General features: G+C 47.9%; 1 protein-coding gene and 1 non-coding gene across 3 annotated transcripts in view; both read left to right on the top strand.

Moving 5' to 3' along the window:
• TMEM150C (transmembrane protein 150C) overlaps nucleotides 1-18,854 on the top strand; it is a 78,247-nt gene that overhangs the window by 23,095 nt on the left and 36,298 nt on the right. The gene's annotated exons all lie outside the window — the stretch shown is intronic.
• TRNAK-CUU lies at nucleotides 9,806-9,878 on the top strand. Its single transcript has one exon. It is a non-coding gene; the product is annotated as a tRNA-Lys (tRNA).

Genomic DNA, 18,854 nt, shown 5'->3' on the forward strand with positions numbered 1-18,854 from the left:
CCCCCCCCGCACACGGCCCGACCGAATGTGGCAGAACGGACACCGCCGCGGAGCGGGTGCGGCTGCGGCGGCTGTTAGGGCGCGTCGGTCTCTGCGTCTTGACCTTCGTCCCACGGGCGCGGCCGGAGCGAAGAAGCGAGAGCCCCAGCCGGACTCACCCAAGTCGTAGCGGGCGTCGGGCCCGTCGCGAACCCGTCCGCTGCGGCCTGGTCTGGCTCCTCCCGAGGGCGTCCGCGGCGCCGCGTCCTCCAGGTCCCAGGGTTTCAGCCCGAGGCGAGACCCCGGGGGCGCCGGAGCACACACGGGGCGCGAGTCTCGGGCGCCGGCGCCGCCTCCTGCCTCCCTCCCTCCCTCCCTGCTCGGCTGGTTCTCCGGCTGCATCCGAGGCGCAGACAGAGCCCTGGGCTGGGCCCGGGAGTGACACGGCGCCTTCGCTCTCAGAAGTCACAGCCCAGCCCGGGACACGCACGTGTGAACAGCCGTGGTCTACCCGGCGCGTGACGCTGAGTGACATAGAGCGTGCCGGGGTGGCTCCGTCGTTTAAGCGTCAACTCGAATTCCGCTCAGGTCCTGATCTGAGGGTCCTGGGGTACAGCCCTGCCTCGTGCGGTGCAGCCCTGCCTCCGCTCGTGCGCAGCCGGGAGTCCGGCTCCCTCTGCCCCTCCCCCTAAAATTGATAAATAGATCTTGTTTAAAAAAAGTAAATGGTGACATAAGCAAACCAGTGAAAATAAAGAGAAAGGGAAGCTTGAAAAGTATGTAATTTGCATAAATCATACTACATGTCTAGGATGTGCCAAGCTGCGTGCTAGGCAATAATTGAGTGATGGTAACCTCACGGCAAGGACAGGAGGCAGGTAGGCATAGGAGTCTACTTATCCAAAAAATAAACTAGAACACAGTCCAATAGAGGCAGAGCTGGGACTGAATTCTAGATCTCTCTTTCACTCTACCAACCTGCTTTTATGCCACGATAAAAATAAAGTTGTAGATCCTTCACCTCTTTGGTTAGGTTTATTCCCAGGTATCTTATGGTTCTTGGTGCTATAGTAAATGAAATCAATTCTCTAATTTCCCTTTCTATATTTTCATTGTTAGTGTAGAAGAAAGCCACTGATTTCTGAACATTGACTTTGTATCCTGCCACGTTACTGAATTGCTGTATGAGTTCTAGTAGTTTGGGGGTGGAGTCTTTTGGGTTTTCCATATAAAGTATCACGTCATCTGCGAAGAGAGAGACTTTGACTTCTTCATTGCCAATTTGGATACCTTTTATTACTCTTTGTTGTCTGATTGCTGTTGCTAGGACTTCTAATACTATGTTGAACAAGAGTGGTGAGAGTGGGCTTCCTTGTCGTGTTCCTGATCTCAACGGGAAGGCTGCAAGCTTTTTCCCATGGAGGTTGATATTTGCTGTGGGTTTTTCATAGATAGATTTTATGACATTCAGGAATGTTCCCTCTATCCCTATGCTTTGAAGTGTTTTCATCAGGAACAGATGCTGGATTTTGTCAAATGCTTTTTCTGCATCAATTGAGAGGACCATGTGGTTCTTCTCTCTTCTCTTTTTGATTTGTTCTATCACATTGATTGATTTGCAAATGTTGAACCATCCTTGTAGCCCAGGAATGAATCCCACCTGGTCATGGTGGATCATCTTTTTAATGTGCCGTTGGATCCTGTTTGCTAGGATCTTGTTGAGAATCTTAGCATCCATATTCATCACTGATATTGGTCTGAAATTTTCCATTTTGGTAGGGTCTTTGCCTGGTTTGGGAATCAGCGTAATGGTGGCTTCATAGAAAGAGTCTGGAAGTAAAGAATCTGTACTCAAGGAACTACAAAACACTCATGAAAGAAATTGAAGAAGACACAAAAAGATGGAAGACCATTCCATGCTCTTGGATTGGAAGAATAAACATTGTTAAAATGTCTATACTGCCTAGAGCAATCTATACTTTTAATGCCATTCCAATCAAAATTCCACTGGTATTCTTCAAAGAGCTGGAGCAAATAATCCAAAATTTTGTATGGAACCAGAAGAGACCCCGAATTGCTAAGGAAATGTTGAAAAACAAAAATAAAACTGGGGGCATCACATTACCTGATTTCAAGCCTTACTACAAAGCTGTGACCACCAAGACACATGGTACTGGCATAAAAACAGACACATAGACCAGTGGAACAGAGTAGAGAGCCCAGATATGGACCCCCAACTCTATGGTCAAATAATCTTCGACAAAACAGGAAAAAATATACAGTGGAAAAAAGACAGTCTCTTCAATAAATGGTGCTGGGAAAACTGGACAGCTATATGTAGAAGAATGAAACTCGACCATTCTCTTACACCGTACACAAAGATAAACTCAAAATGGATAAAAGACCTCAACGTGAGACAGGAATCCATCAGAATCCTAGAGGAGAACATAGGCAGTAATCTCTTCGATATCAGCCACAGCAACTTCTTTCAAGATATGTCTCCAAAGGCAAAGGAAACAAAAGCCAAAATAAACTTTTGGGACTTCATCAAAATCAAAAGCTTCTGCACAGCAAAGGAAACAGTCAAGAAAACAAAGAGGCAACCCACGTAATGGGAGAAGATATTTGCAAATGACAGTACAGACAAAAGGTTGATATCCAGGATCTATAAAGAACTCCTCAAACTCAACACACACAAAACAGATATCAAAAAATGGGCAGAAGATATGAACAGACACTTCTCCAATGAAGACATACAAATGGCTATCAGACACATGAAAAAATGTTCATCATCACTAGCCATCAGGGAGATTCAAATTAAAACCACATTGAGATACCACCTTACACCAGTGAGAATGGCCAAAATTAGCAAGACAGGAAACAACATGTGTTGGAGGGGATGTGGAGAAAGGGGAACCCTCTTACACTGTTGGTGGGAAGGCAAGTTGGTGCAGCCACTTTGGAAAACAGTGTGGAGATTCCTTAAGAAATTAAAAATAGAGCTTCCCTATGACCCTGCCATTGCACTACTGGGTATTTACCCCAAAGATACAGATGTAGTGAAAAGAAGGGCCATCTGTACCCCAATGTTCATAGCAGCAATGGCCATGGTTGCCAAACTGTGGAAAGAACCAAGATGCCCTTCAACGGACGAATGGATAAGGAAGATGTGGTCCATATACACTATGGAGTATTATGCCTCCATCAGAAAGGATGAATACCCAACTTTTGTAGCAACATGGACGGGACTGGAAGAGATTATGCTGAGTGAAATAAGTCAAGCAGAGAGAGTCAATTATCATATGGTTTCACTTATTTGTGGAGCATAACAAATTGCATGGAGGACATGGGGAGTTAGGAGAAGAGAGTTGGGGGAAATTGGAAAGGGAGGTGAACAATGAGAGACTATGGACTCTGAAAAACAATCTGAAGGGTTTAAAGAGGTGGGGGAGTGGGAGGTTGGGGGAACCAGGTGGTGGGTATTAGAGAGGGCACGGACTGCATGGAGCACTGGGTGTGGTACAAAAACAATGAATACTGTTATGCTGAAAATAAATTTTAAAAAATGATTTAAAAAAATAAAGTTGCATCAGTAAATTAAAAGATTTAGAAGTACCAGGGGTACTTTTAAATAGCCACAAAACTTTGGAGGGGCTCACATTCCTTAGAGGAAATTAACCAGGGTAAAAAGGAATAAAATGCAAAGAAATAACACGCAGAATAAAACAACTTTTTAAAGGAAATATCCTTCAGTTTTGAAGTCTCTAAAGTAATGAATGCTAATCTTTTATTAATTTAATAGCCGAAAGAACAGGCAGACATTGAATGACTTATTTTGTGAAATCTCCAAATAAAACTAACTTCCTTCAGGATTATTAAATAGGTTTTAGAAAAGGTTCTTAAGCACAAATTCTTATATGTGGTTGTGTCTCGACTATAATGTGTTTCATTCCAGATGAACTTTAGAAATACTGTCAAATTCCAAATTAATCCCCTTGAGTTGTTTTTTTAATTGAATTCTGGATATATCTAAATTAATGTGGCAAGAGTGGCTTTCTTCACAGTACTCTAATTAACCCTCCAGGAACATTTATTTAAGTTTTGTGTGTGTGTCACAGAGTTTTGTGGGGATAGTCTTAGATATTTTATGGTTTTTCAATGCTATTAAAAATCTTTTGTTTCCATTTTTTCTGTATAATTAAAAGTCATTTGAATTTTTATCTTTTATCCAACCCTTTATACGAACTCTCATTAACTCCAGTAATGTTTTAATTAATTCTCTGATCCTATTTTTGTAGTAGAGTTATTACTCTACCTCTATATTTCTTATAACTAGACCCCTTATTTCTCTTTCTTGTCTTACTAATTAGTAAAAACTGCCAAGACAGTGTGAATAATCATGGTAACAGTATTCATTCAGCTGGTTTTGAGAGCAGAGAGAGAGAAAACACAAATGGTAGGGAGGGACAAAGGGAGAGGGAGAAGCAGGCTCCACACTGAGCAGGGAGCTCGACATGGGGCTCCAACCCAGGATCCTGAGATCATGACCTGAACCGAAGGCAGATACTTAACAAACTGAGCCACCCACGCACCCCTCACAGAATCCTTCTATTTCTAATTTTCCTAGGTATTTTGTAAGGGATGGGCACTGAATCTTATTAGTTATCTTTTCAATATTCTCTTAGGGTGTTTCTTATTCGGTTTCTTGACATATTACATTACATTGACAATAATAATTATCTATCTCCTGGTATAAACTCTCCTGGGTCATGGTTTTATTTTCTTTCAGTATACTGTTGACTTTATGTGATGTTTTCCATTTGGGACTTTTTCTCCTGTTACCCGTCAGGGTTGTTCATACACATAAGCATACATCCTATACACATGTGCATTTGGGGGGTCACATGGTACTTCCACTTCTTGTATTCTGAATTTTCTGTTTGTATGCTGTAAACATTTTCCTGTGGCATTTGCAATTCTTCAAAAGACATTCTTTAATGGCTGTACAATATACTATAGGTATATTCTAGCTTATTTAACCCTTCCTCTATTTTCATTGCTTTAAGTTTTTCCTAATTTTTGCCGTTACAAATCATGCAAAGATGAACATCTCTACATATAAACCTTTCCTTAGATCAATGGTTGTTTCCATAGTGTATTAGTTTCCAAGAGCTGCCACAATCTTAGTGGCTTAAAAGAGCAGAAATGGGGCGCCTGGGTGGCTCAGTGGGTTAAAGCCTCTGCCTTCGGCTCAGGTCATGATCCCAGGGTCCTGGGATCGAGCCCCGCATCGGGCTCTCTGCTCAGCGGGAAGCCTGCTTCTCCCTCTCTCTCTCTCTGCCTGCCTCTCTGCCTACTTGTGATCTCTGTCTGTCAAATAAATAAATAAAATCTTTAAAAAAAAAAAAAGAGCAGAAATGTATTCTTTTATTGTTCCAGACGTCAAACACCCAAAACCAGGGTGTCAGCCAGGCCTTGCTCCCTTTGAAGGCCCTGGGGAGAGACACTGTCCTTGCCTCTTCTGGTTTCTCGTGGCTCCCGGAGCTCCTGGGACCATGGTAGCATCACTCCAGTCTTCACATGGCCTTCTTTCCTGAGTGTGTCTCTGTGTCCTTTCCTTTTAAGGACACCAGTCATTGGACTTGGGGTCCCCCCTAAATGTGTGACGTATCTTCTCACCGTACTTTGTTACATCTGCAGAGGTCCTGTTTCCAGATACAGTCAAGGGTTAGACTGTCTTTTTCGAAGAGGATGCAGTTCAACTCAGTGTACTTTCTATGAGTATAAATACTAAGTGAAAGATAGGAGCCTTCTTAAGCTTCTTTCTACTTAGGACTATATTGTTTTCCAGAATGTGTAATAGGTCCTGGCTCGTTTATTGTTGGTGGTATAGAGTGTACCCATTTATCTACATCTTCACCCGCATTAAGTTTATATCATTTAAACACACACACACACACACACACACACACACACACATTTGCCTCTTGGATGGAGTAAAATGGAAACTCAATATTTTTACATTTCATTCCATCTGTTGTTGGGCAAGTTGACAACATTCTTATGTACTTATTATGGACATTTGTAATTCTGTGAAATCTTTGTTCAAGCCCTTTGCCCATTTTTCTTTTGACACATTAGTTGTTTTCTTATTGACACTGTCATTACATACGAAGAATGTTAGCCCGTTGTCATGCTGCTTATAAGTATTTTCCCAGTTTGTCCTTTACCTTTTAATTTTACAAAACTTGGGCCGTGTGTGCTCAAGGATATCAGTATTTCTCTTGTGAATTTTTCCCCTTTGTGCTTCCCTCTCCAGCCCGTGCCTGAAATATTTTCCTAAGTTTCCCAGCCATGTTACAGCTTCAGGTTTTACACTCGACTCTGTTTCACCTGGAATGTACCTACGGGTATGACGTAAGGGTCTAGGTAGAAGGGCGTTTTCCCCATTTTAGGACAGATTTTCCGCACGTCGGTGCGGTCAGCGCGGTCATGAGCAAGCGGAGGTGGGCTCGGCGACTCCCGCACGTCCGACGCGTTCGGGAGACCTTCTGGGTGTTCCTCACGGGGCCGGAGCGCTGCAGGCCGCCGAGGGCTGGCGGCGGGGGCGAAGCCGGCCCTTGCACAGTGCGCCGCTCGGGCCACCTCGAGGGGTCCTGTCGGTAGAAGCGTCCGCGACGCCGCCGCGGTGGTGTCAGTCCAGACCCGCGGCTGCTCCTCACGGCGGAGCCTGCGACCCGGCCCTCGGTCGCGGTCTGTGCGGGCGCTTCCGGTTTTCCGACGGGGAGGCCCTTCCCACGAGCGCGTCCGATGGGCGGCTGCGGGGCCTCCTCGCAGGTGTTCGCGGACTGTGAGCTGCTCGACAGGACCCCCCCCGCCTCTCCCGACGCCCCCCTACCCCCGGGCTTCTCCCCCGACTTTCCTCCCCCAAGGCCGGACGTCCCCCGACGGTGACCTGGGGACGTTGGGACGCGCCGAGTCCCCGCCCCTCCCGCCGCTGCGCTCCCCGGCCCCCCGGCGGTCCCCGCGCGTCCTCGCGTTGTCTCCCGCCTTCGCCCGCACCTTCGCGGTGAGACGCCGTGGGTCGCGCGCGCGGGGTGGAGGCGCCGGTGACTGTCCCTCCTCACGCGGGGCCCCGAGCACGAACGGGAAACCCCGCGGGACGTCTCGGCCTCCCGGCTGAGTCCCCCGCCCCGCTGCCGTCGGAGGAGCCGCGTCGGGTCCCGGGAGGGCGTCGCGGGCGTCAGCGCCCCCCCCTCCCCGTGCGCGCTGGTGACTGTCCGCGCTGCCCCGTGTCCATGGGTGACGCTCAGGAGAGTAACCCGCGTCCCGTCCTGTGTCCGGTGCCCCCGCTTCGGGGTCCACCTAGGGGCCCTGTTGGTGTCCCCGCTCCTGGCGTGGCGGCCCCTTCTCGCGGCGCCCCTGCAGCTGCGGACGCCGTGGAGTCCCGTGGGGCCCGCCCTGCACGCCGGGGCTCGGGGCGAACCCGGGAAAGGGGCGCGGGAGGAGGGGCGCCCCCCCCCCCGAACGCGAGGACGCTCTCGGCTCCTTTGGGGCCGCCGATGTCCGGGTCCGTGCCCGGCGCTCCGAGGTCTTGGGACCCCCAGGAACTTGTCCGTAAACAACCGAACACGGAGGGGAAACGCCTCGAAGATTCCGTGGAAGCAAACGGCGGGCGGGAGCGGCGCCCGGGACCCTCGGTCGGGGCGGTGGGCGTGGGGGGTCCACGGCGCAGGCGCGCTGCCCGGAGACCCTCGCCGCCTCCGGCCTCTTTCTAGTCGGACACAAAACTAAGGTCGTGGGCTTTGGGGCTGAAAGCCTGAAACGCGGGAAAAACAGCGGGGGGCGGGGGGGGCGGGGCGGGGGAGAAAGTGGACCTTGACGGACCGCGAACCGGAAGGGAAAAGTACTTTCAGCCTCTTGTGCCGAGCAGACGCCGCCGAGCGGACCCAGTGCGAGTCCTGAGTGACTCGCGTAAGCACGTGCACGCACACACACGTGAACACACACGGACGCATGCGCGCACACACAGACGTGCGCACACACGGACGCACGCACACACACGTGAACACACACGGACGCATGCGCGCGCACACAGACGTACGGACGCACGCGCACACACAGACGTGCGCACACGCACACACACGGACTCATGCGCACGGACACACGCACACACGCACGCGCACCACAAGAACAGGGGCGCCGGGCCTCTCCGCTGAGCCTCCGTCGGCCGCTCAGGTTATGGTCCCAGAGTCCGGGGCCGAAGCCGCACGTCAGCGGGCACCCGGCTTCTCCTCTTCCTCCGCTGTCCCTGCTTGTGCCCTCTTTTGCCCTCTCTGCCAAATATACAAAGAAAATCCTTAAAAAAAAAAAAAAAACCCTAACTATAGGGAAAAATAAATTTAAAGTATTTCTGTGTATAATTAACATAAAACAAGTTTCTATAATTTGATCCAATTGGAATCCAAAATTTAGATAGTTTTTATAGACTGAAGAATTTCTTTTGTTGTTGCTATTATTTTTTTAAAGATTTTACTTATGTACTTAGTTATTTCAGAGACGAGAAAGGGAGAGGGAGAGGCTGGGAGCAGGGGGGCCGGGGCGAGAACGCGGAGCCCAGACCGAGGAGTTTCCGCGGGGACTGGCAGGTGCCAGTCGGCGTCCGTGCTTCTCCGGTCCACGTGCTTCATTAATTTTAACATTTGCTAAAATGTACCGATTGACAAACTTCTTGGGTCTAATACCGGGGCTCAAATTAGAGTTATATCTGGGCATCCCACTGAGGGTTTTGTTTATTTGTTTGTTAGATTTTATTTACTTATTTGAGAGAGAGACTGAGCAGGAGGGACGGGGGAGAGAATCCCAAGCCGACTCCACACTGAGCACAGAGCCTGATGCGGGGCTCGATCCCACGACTGTGGGATCGTGACCTGAGCTGAAACCAAGAGTTGGACACTTACCGGATAGAGCCACCCAGGTGCCTCCATCCTACTGAATGTAAACATATGTCCTGATAATCTTACAAGGAACTCGATATAAAAGAGAGGGGAAATAAGTATGCATCCCTTTAACTGTAGGTTGCCTTAATTTCCCACAGTCATAGCACTCACTGACCTAAAATATCCCATGTTAGACAGAGATGCTCGAATATAATGAACAATAAATTAAAGTTAACGTAAGTTTTGGGCATTTTACAAATTGGCTTGGTAAATGGAACCCCATGGATCCCAGTTAAGATTCTTAATTTGGCCCCAAATAACTTAAAATAGGACCTTCAGAGATTAAAACTCATTATATAAAACCTCACACATACAGGAGTGATTATCCCCTCTGCCTATCCATTTGACAGTCTAATTTTGCCTGTTCTTAAATTTGGAAAGTAACAGGGCCTCCTGGTGGAGCACTAAAGCTTGGTGCTGTGGCCATGCCCGCCGGCCCTGCACCCAGCACCCAGCACCCAGCGTGCTTGAAGGTACTGACTGTGCTCAGCCGACCACCGTCAGCTTCTGCTCTCACAGGGCGGCTCACGCATTCCAGTCGGGCCGCTCGGTCAGCTGCGGTGCACCTGCCCCTGAAGGGACACCAGATGCCTTTTCTCAGCGGCTCGTGGGGTGTTTCCACAGCTTCACCACCACACTGTCCTTCCGACCCCGCGGGCATCTGCCGTCCTCCAGGTCATTAAATCGATAACGTCCTTTTCAAGAAGACGCACTTGATACACATATTAATGACACTTGAGTCTAATACCATCCGGTGCTTTCTGGGTCGTGGCCACTGCATACTCCTCATTTACCAATGTTACTGAATTAAACTGAACAGCGGCGGTGCCTGGCTGGCTCAGTCGGCAGAGCGTGGGACTCTTGATCCGGGGGTCGTGAGTTCGAACCTCACGTTGGGCTTAGAGATTCCTTACATGAGTAAATAAACTGGGAAAACGTAAGAAAATCAACAGGCACTCCCATTCGTGTCTTCAAAAACTCCTTCACCATAGAGGTTTGGGCAGCCTCTTCCCATGCTCCTGGAGCCTCTGGGCCACTTGTCCTTGTGCTGGCCGCTGGTTGCCCCCGGGCTTCTGAGGAAATCGCCCTCTCCGTCTCCTGCTGTGTTCCCTCGGGACACCGAGTGACTGGCTACCGCTGGGCTCTCCTGGCAATAGAGACTCTCACAGACCCTGAGCCTGGGGCCCTCCGTACCCTGTCGCACCCTCTGCTTTGGGTTAAAACAACACCCTTGCTATGTCCGCTGAGGTCTCCTTAAGACAACAAGGAGCCACACCCGGACCCTCTGGCATATTCCATCAGCAGGAGTAGGTGGCTCCCCGGTCCTCAGTTTCCCGCCAGAGGCCAGGGTGCTGAAGAGGTCGCCACTCCCCCAGCGCCCTGGGCTACTTGGAGAACCTCTCCGGATTGACTGAGGGAAGCCCTAGGAGTTCACGTCCTGTGTGGATGGCACGGCCAGGCCTCACATGCGCTGGAGGTCAGCGGAATGTTGTTACTTTCTGTCCCTTCACCAGAACGTCCCCGGTAAAGGATGGGACCTGAGAAACAACAACATACGTGGCCAAATGTCAGGTGGTCATCTTAGCGCCAGACGCCCCGGCAGGTTATGGCCTAGTCCTCACATTTATTATAAACTGTTGGGTCATTGCCTAAAAATTAGCTCCTTCAAGAAAGATAGTTGAGAAATCTCTTGCCTCACAGAGCGCCAAAATCTAATTCTAAATCACGCATTCCTCAGCGTATACTAAGGCCACAAACACGCAGCCTTGCCAGGACACTCCTTGTCCCCTTCAGAGTTACAGACATCGCTGGTTGGAGCAAGACACACATTTTCACTTTTCAGAATACATAATGCCGGACTCTTGAAAGAAGGTAGTCGATAAAATGTTCATGGAAGGTCCCAGATACTTGGTTTAGTTGAGAGAAATACGGTGTTCTTTTCAAATACGAGTACAACAAATTGAAGTTCTCTATCTTGCCCCAGGCCTTAACTTATTTTTTTTAAATAAAGATTTTAGGGACGCCTGGGTGGCTCAGTTGGTTGGACGACTGCCTTCGGCTCAGGTCATGATCCTGGAGTCCGGGGATCGAGTCCCGTATCGGGCTCCCAGCTCCACGGGGAGTCTGCTTCTCTCTCTGACCTTCTCCTCGCTCATGCTCTCTCTCACTGTCTCTCTCTCAAATAAATAAATAAAATCTAAAAAAAAAATGTTAAATAAGTATTTTATTTATCCATTTGAGAGAGAGAGAGCCGGAGCCAGGGGGAGCAGCAGAGGTAGAGGGAGAAGCGGACCCCCCGCTGAGCAGAGAGCCTGATGCGGGACTCAATCCAAGCACCCTGAGATCATGACCTGAGCCGAAGGCGGACACTTAACCCACTGAGCCACCCAGGAGCCCCCCCCGCAACTTACTTTTATAAAAGTTCAATCTTATCCCCATCTCAGGGCTGAGGCCAGAAGAAGGGCACATACTCTCGTGGGACTCACTGACCATACGTTATCCCACCTGCCAGAAAGCTTGCTTCTGTGATGGGGGCCCATTTGAACCTAAACTTTCACCAAAAACTAAAACAAACACCATGGCAGGTGTGACCGTATCCCCGTTCGGCTGACTGTTGGTCTGGTTCCTGCTGGTCCGGGCGCCGTTGCTGGTTTACAGTCTGGAGACCCACTCAGGTGGGACCCAGTCCCACACCCCAGACAGCATTGCTCTGGCCCAGAATCTCCCAGTTGGAGATGACATGGCCCCAGACGATGTCATTCCAGTCCAAGACTTCACCAAATTGGAGGTGACTTCACTTTTTACACTAAACTCTCCACCCCGGGGACACATAGGACCTGCCCCTCCTATGGCACAAAGTGGACACAGGATATTTTTTGCTTTTCTGCCTGAGTTTGCTGTCTGCTTTGGCCCATGGTTCTCGTATACTCCTTGATCTCTGCACGCCCAACACTTCCATGCCTCAGGAGAAATCTGGTACAGGTTACTGAAATGGTGGAGACTCTTGCTTTCCTCAGGAGGCCCCTGCCTCGTATCTGTCACCCCACCCCCGGGGGAGAGGATCACCCACTCCTTGATGCCTTTTCCTTTTCCTACCTGCCCCTCCCCCAGGTTTCCCCCATAAGCTCTTGCCTTATATCTCCAACCTTGACCACGGCAAGCGTCTTCCCTGGGGTTGAGCACAACACCTCTTTCCACAGGCACATTGTACTCTAAATAGTGACACCTCCGGGTACTGTTGGGGCCCAGACTCATAGACCCAGAACTTTTGCGTGAGTCGGTTCTCCCCTGCATTCTCTCTCATTCGAACCTACCCCAGGGCACAGAGCCTGCGCTGGGGACTCCCGTGCTTCTTTACCCACCAGGTACTTTCCCGTTTCCATCCACCCAGGAACACCGGGCAAAACAGCCCTCGTTCCCGTCGTGATAGCACTCGCTGTCACCCCAGGAGCAGCCGGCCCCGGCGCTAGCATAACCGCCTTTCCCAAGCAGACTCACCTTGAACTGCCAATCAGCACCTTGCAGCAGCCCTGTCAGATCCTTCAGAGGCTGCACAAAACATGGTCCCTGATGCAACAAATCCACGGGTCTTTAACCCAGATGCTAACAGACTGGCCCTTGACCCTTTACCAGCCAGGGATGGAGGGCTTTGTCCATTTGGGTACCTCTTGCTGTTCAACATGATTAACTCTGGGCGGGTACAGGCCAGACCATGAGGAATGGGCCAGAAGGTAAAGATCGCTCATAAGGGAACCAACACCTTCCAACAGATCCCCTTAAAATCAGAGCTACCTGGTCTGTTCTCTTGGCTGCTGCCCATAGAGGAGGGTGCCTGGTTGCACTTATTGTCATCAGATGCCCAATGAGACATTTCTGAGCTGTCACCTTTATCAAAGGTTGCCTTCCAGTGGCTCAGTCAAGCTGTCCCACTCACCCTTAACATCTCCACAGCCCAGAGGCAAGCGTTGTCCGTCCCATTTTTATTGTTAATGATGTGGAGGCATCATAGGATCGATTGCATCTAACTTCTAAAAACGTCATACTTTCCTGATGCCTCAGCATCCCTGCCAGCAGTCTCCGAGTCCCCTTGCCCAGACAGCCGGGTGCACCAGTGTGATAAAGCTGGTGCCTGCCACGGGCACCCCTTTTCACCCTCCCCTGACTGTGACCTAGGGACAGTCAAGTGAACCAGTGAAATGCCTTCCCTTCTTGTATTTGTGCCCTCACCTCTGACCCCCAATTAAGGCACTTGCACATGGATTCTCCCTCTCCCCCCACTTCCCTCTCTGCTCCCCACCTGCTTGGTTGAGCCCACTCCTTGCGCATCCTCCCAGGCACCCCCTGAGTTGAATGCTGTAGCTCCCTTTGCGAGGACCTGTGAGTAGAATCAATGTCTTTCACTTCCAGACTTCTCCCCGTGGATTTCTGGGTGTGCACCTGACTGATCATAAAACAAAACAAAACAAAACAAAACAAAAAACCATTTTGGGGCACCTGGGTGGCTCAGTCAGTGAGCATCAGACTCTTTTTTTTTTTTTTTAAGATTATTTATTTATTTATTTATTTATTGGACAGACAGAGATCACAAGTAGGCAGAGAGAGAGAGAGAGAGAGAGGAGGAAGCAGGCTCCCTGCCGAGCAGAGATCCTGATGCGGGGCTTGATCCCAGCTGAAGGCAGAGGCTTTAACCCACTGAGCCACCCAGGCGCCCCAAGCATCAGACTCTTGATTTTGGCTCAGGTCATGATCTCAGGGTTGTGGGATCAAGCCCTGCATTGGGTTCTATGCTGAGCGTGGAGCCTGCTTAGGATTCTTTCTCTCTCCCTCTGCCCACCGCCCCCACCAATAAAAATAAAATAAAACAAAATAAAAATAAACAATTTTTAACCTCATTTTAAGTAATATAATTACTCTTTACACACATGTACCTGTGGCCTCCCTAGTCAAGTTGTCTCTCTTGTGTGGAGCATCAAATCATTCCAAACGTAGCTTCCGTGTTGGGTTTTAAAAGATGCAGCCAGTTCCTGATGATGCAGTAATTGCCCCGTGAAAACTAATCTACTTTTGTAACTTAAAACAGGAATCTGTCTTCAGACCCTTCAGCTAAGTTGTTTGTTGCTTTTTGTCAAAAAATCACATTATTTTTATTGCTGAAGTGTATGATGTACCGCACGTATGTCCTTTACCATCTGCAGCCCCCGTGGACTCCCACCGCACACGGCGCTGGGGTGGGACTGAGATGCTGCGGCACCTCACAGAGCTGGGGTCGCTGACCCTTCGTGTGTCGGGGTCCCTCGGGGAGCTTGGTGAGAACCGTTTTCTTGAAAACCTCCCCTTCCGCCTCCCGTGATTCTGTTGAGTCCGGGTTCAGCCCAGGAGTCTGCATTTTAATGACCATCAAGGGGTTGTTCCCTCGACCCCGTGTAGAGACACGTTGCCCTGAGCAGTTTGCACAGAACCAACAGCTTTTTACCGCCTCTTCGTGTGTCGGGATCTTTCTACCTTCCAGCAACGTTCCTCCTTCAGACGTTACACTGGGCGCTGCGAGCGGCTTCTCCCCTGGTCCATCTCGTGTCGTGGTCGTTCCTGCCGGCCGGGGAGCTGGGGTGTCCGCACGTTTGGTTTCCATCCGGCCGCTGGCTCCCTTCCGTGTCACATCTGACAGTTTCTCAGTCAAGCCCTGCGCACCGGGGAGCTGAGGGCTAGGGACACGGGGTCCTGCCTCCTGCTCCCCAGTGTCGTGCCCGTGGGCCTCGTGGTGTGTCCCCGTGCTGCCCACAGCTTCCACAACATCACTGAGTAAGCACTCAAGGAGTCCCCCTTAATTTGTTCCTGATTTTATGCGAATGCCTTATTATGGTTTCATGGTTACGAATGGTTCTGTTGTTTTTATTTATTTTTTTATAAAGACTTACTTATTTTAGAGAGAGAGTGGGTATGAGGTCAGGGAGGGGCAGAGGAAGAGGGAGATAAGCAGACTCCAGCCCCGCCAGGGACCTGACGCGGGGCTCCATCCCAGGACCCTGAAACCATCACCCAAGCTGAAACCAAGAGTTGGATGCCCAGATGACTGAGCCCCCCAGGCACCCCCGACCCGGCTATTGATTTTAGAAAGATCTTTTTTAAGTTCATGTTAAGGAAAGAGCTTACTGAAAAAAGAAACGGAAATAGCTTACTATTCCTGGTTTTCTTAATGCTGCTGCTACTTTTGTTATTTTATGAATAAACATTGGTATTTTATTTTTTAAATTTTATTTTATTAACACCTATTGTATGATTTACCCCAGGGCTACAGGTAGGTGTGTGAATCACCAAGGTTACAGACTTCACAGCACTCACCATAGCACATACCCTCCCCATGTCCATCCCCCAGCCACCCATCCCTCCCCCACCCCCAGCAGGAATGGGTGTAGAAACTGCAAGGAGGAAAACATCTTTGTTCTTATACCCTCTTAAGCTCTTTACCTGGGACCCTGTAAATTGGGGTGACAAAAGGCAGATGAACGAAAGAAAACAAAGAAGTTTATTAGCATGCCTCGGTTGGTTAAGCATCCAACTCTTGATTTTGGCTCAGGTCATAATCTCGGGGTCCTGAGATCTAGCCCAACATTGAGCTCCCTGACCAACAGGAAGTTTGATCAAGATTCTCTCCCTCCCCATACTCCCCCATCTCTAAAACTAAATATGTATATCTTTTTAAAAATATCTGACCCATCCTTACTTTTCTGAAATAACTCATACTTAGTTGTGGTTCATTCTTCTTATTCATTTATTCCGAATTTTATTCCCTACAGTTGCAATCTCTAACTGTGAGATATTTTTGTTCTAAAAAGTCACTTGCCTGCCAAACTACAGTTGGCAAAACCGAGGTTTTAAAGATGAGAGTAAGGCACTGACTTCCGTTTTGAATATGAACTAAATTCAGTAAAGGGTAAATTCTAGGTGGCAAGCTCTTCCAAGACCAAATTTGTTGATATTAAAATCCATGCTGAGGGGCACCTGCGCGGCTCAGTCAGTTAAGCGTCTGACTTGATTTCAGCTTGGGTCATGATCTTGTGGGTGATGGGATCGAGCCCCGACTTGGGCTCCACACTCAGGTGGGGGCGTCTGCTTGAGGCTTCTCTCTCTCTCCATCCCTTCCCTGCCCATGTATGTGCTCTCTCTCTCTCTCCCCCTCTCTCTAAAATAATTTTTTAAAATCTTTTAAAAAAATAATAAAACCTGTGGCTGGGTAACTTTTTTCCTGATTCACATTCTCTAATTGATCAGAAAACATTTTTGTGGTTTCGTAGTTCACTGAGAGACTGACTACACTTTGAAAACTCCATGTGTTTTTACAAATTTGGCTAAATATTCCTTAAACAATGGTCATTTAAGAAAATTATTGAAGTAGCTACTGGCGTGTTTTGGACAGGCTCCCTCATGATCAATCCATGTATAGAGAAGACAGCCAAGAGATCTGTCTGATCCACTCGATAGACGTACCTATAAGATCCAAAGACAGCAATAATTGTTGTCTTGGGTTTTTTTGTTTGTTTAAAGGCATAACTATGGATATATAAAAACAATCAAGAATTAGTAATTTGGGGGCGCCTGGGTAGCTCAGTGGGTTAAAGCCTCTGCCTTCGGCTTGGGTCATGGTCCCAAGGTCCTGGGATCAAGCCCGGCATCAGGCTCTCCGCTCGGCAGGGAGCCTGCTTCCCTTCCTCTCTCTGCCTGCCTCTCTGCCTACTTGTGATCTCTCTCTCTCTCTCAAATAAATAAATACAAATCTTAAAAAAAAAAAAAAAGAATTAGTAATTTTGGGTAAAGATAAAACTTGATGAAGTTTTATATCAAAAATACTTATTCTGAGACATAAGACTCTTAATCTCACAAAACAAACTGAGGGTTGCTGGGGTGAGGGGCAGGGATGGGGTGGTTGGGTTATGGACACTGGGGAGGGTGTGTGCTATGGTGAGTTCTGTGAAGTGTGCAAGCCTGACGATTCACAGACCTGTACCCCTGGGGCAAATAATACATTAGATATTAATTAAAATTTTTTTTAAAATTAAAAAACTTATCCTGAGGCACCCAGGTGGCTCTGTCGGTTAAGCATCCAGGTCTTGGCTTCAGGTCATGACAGTCCTGCTCTCCGGGTGCTGGAATTGAGCCCTGCGGGGGGCCTCCCCACTCAGCTGGGACTGTGCTTGCTCATGCATGTGTTTTTTTTTTCTCTCTGTCTTAAATAAATCTTTAAATATATTTATTAAAATATTCAAATACCTATTCAAAAATATGAGAGATGATATCTTTTTATTCAGAAATAAAATTAATCTCTATATATTTTGGAGACGTGTTCATCAGTTTTCAGTATGAGAAATACTCTACTTTTGAAAGAATTTGGGTAGCTTCCCATAGTTTTCCATGTTCTAGTATAATATATTTAGCTTTAAAATTGGCTTTTCCTTCAGAGTTTGAAACTGTTAACAGATAATATTTAGAATTTGGCAAATTCATGACTGTCATACAGGTATAAAATGAACATGTGTTACAGACTTTATTGTCGTTATTCAGTGAGGGAACCAGGCAGATGTTCTAACCAGTTCAAAGAGAATTTTTAAAAAACTTACAGATCAACAGTGTTGAATTATAGATAAGCAATACTGAAAGAATGAATAAATGAGCAAATGGAAGCAGAAGTGGTTTTTTCGCAGGGGAATCAGTGGAGCTTCCGCCAGACAGAATAGAGCCTGTGTGTAGGTGGGAATGATTCTGTCTTGCTCTCACTTACTTAGGGTTCACAGTGCGAAACTAGCTGCAGTAGATGGGATAACTGGTCTCTGGATAATGTGCAGTTTTCCACTGAACACAACTTTCTTTCCTACAAAAACGACACATTAGGAAAGCTAAAGAAACCATTCATTCAACAAAGGTTTGCATGTGATGGGTTTGATAGTGCCCTGTAACTATCCATTTCTTCCTGAATTTAATCCATTTGGTACTGATGCCTGCAAAAGTTTGAGACTCCCTCAACTAGTGAATTTCTGTTGTTTTCTTTTTAAGATTTCATTTATTCATTTTGAGAGACAGAAAGAGAGAGCAATAGAGCACCAGCAAGGGAGGGGAGAGAGAAGCAGACTCCTGGATGAGCAGGGAGCCTGATGCGGGATTTGATCCTGGCACCTGGGATCATGACCTGAGCCAAAGGCATACGCTTAACTGGCTGAGCCACCCAGGCGCCCCAGAACTGGCAGATTTCTTAGTCATTCTTCATGGCCCAGTGTCAGTGTTACTTTACCTCATATGCAGAACCCTCCCAGCCCTCTCAGACAAAATGAATGACTTTCTCCTCTGTCTGCCCATAGTACTTTATTCCTGCCGTTTTGGTTGCACTTGTCTCATTACAGTTCCTGAACAGTCTCCCCCTCCCTGGGTTATAAGGTCTAGGGTTATAAGGTGTAGGGTTATAAGGTGTAGGGTTATAAGGTCTTGAGTTATAAGGTCTAGGGTTATAAGGTCTAGGGTTATTGTTGCTCTTTATATTTTCCATCACCTGCCCTGGTGCCTGGCAGGAAGGAGAACTGTGTCATAGTATCACAAATTACTTTCATTTCTTCTGCTTCCATGATCCCTTTTCACTCTCTGTCTTTCCCTTCCTGGATCTTGGCTTCTGGGTGTGAATAAATCATCTGCATGAAATCTTGCCATCCAAAAGTATTGTTTTCACTTGATTCAAGGTTTCATCCCCTTCATATCTATCAGATACGGCTCAAAGAGAGAAGCAAAACCACAAATGGAGATTTTATACACACACACACACACACACACACACACATATATATATATGATTGATTTTAGGGATTTAAATTTTTTTAAAGTATCTATTAGTCATAG

Source organism: Lontra canadensis, unplaced genomic scaffold, assembly GCF_010015895.1.
Source record: "Lontra canadensis isolate GAN:19392208 unplaced genomic scaffold, GSC_riverotter_1.0 scaffold1, whole genome shotgun sequence".
Taxonomy (NCBI): domain Eukaryota; kingdom Metazoa; phylum Chordata; class Mammalia; order Carnivora; family Mustelidae; genus Lontra; species Lontra canadensis.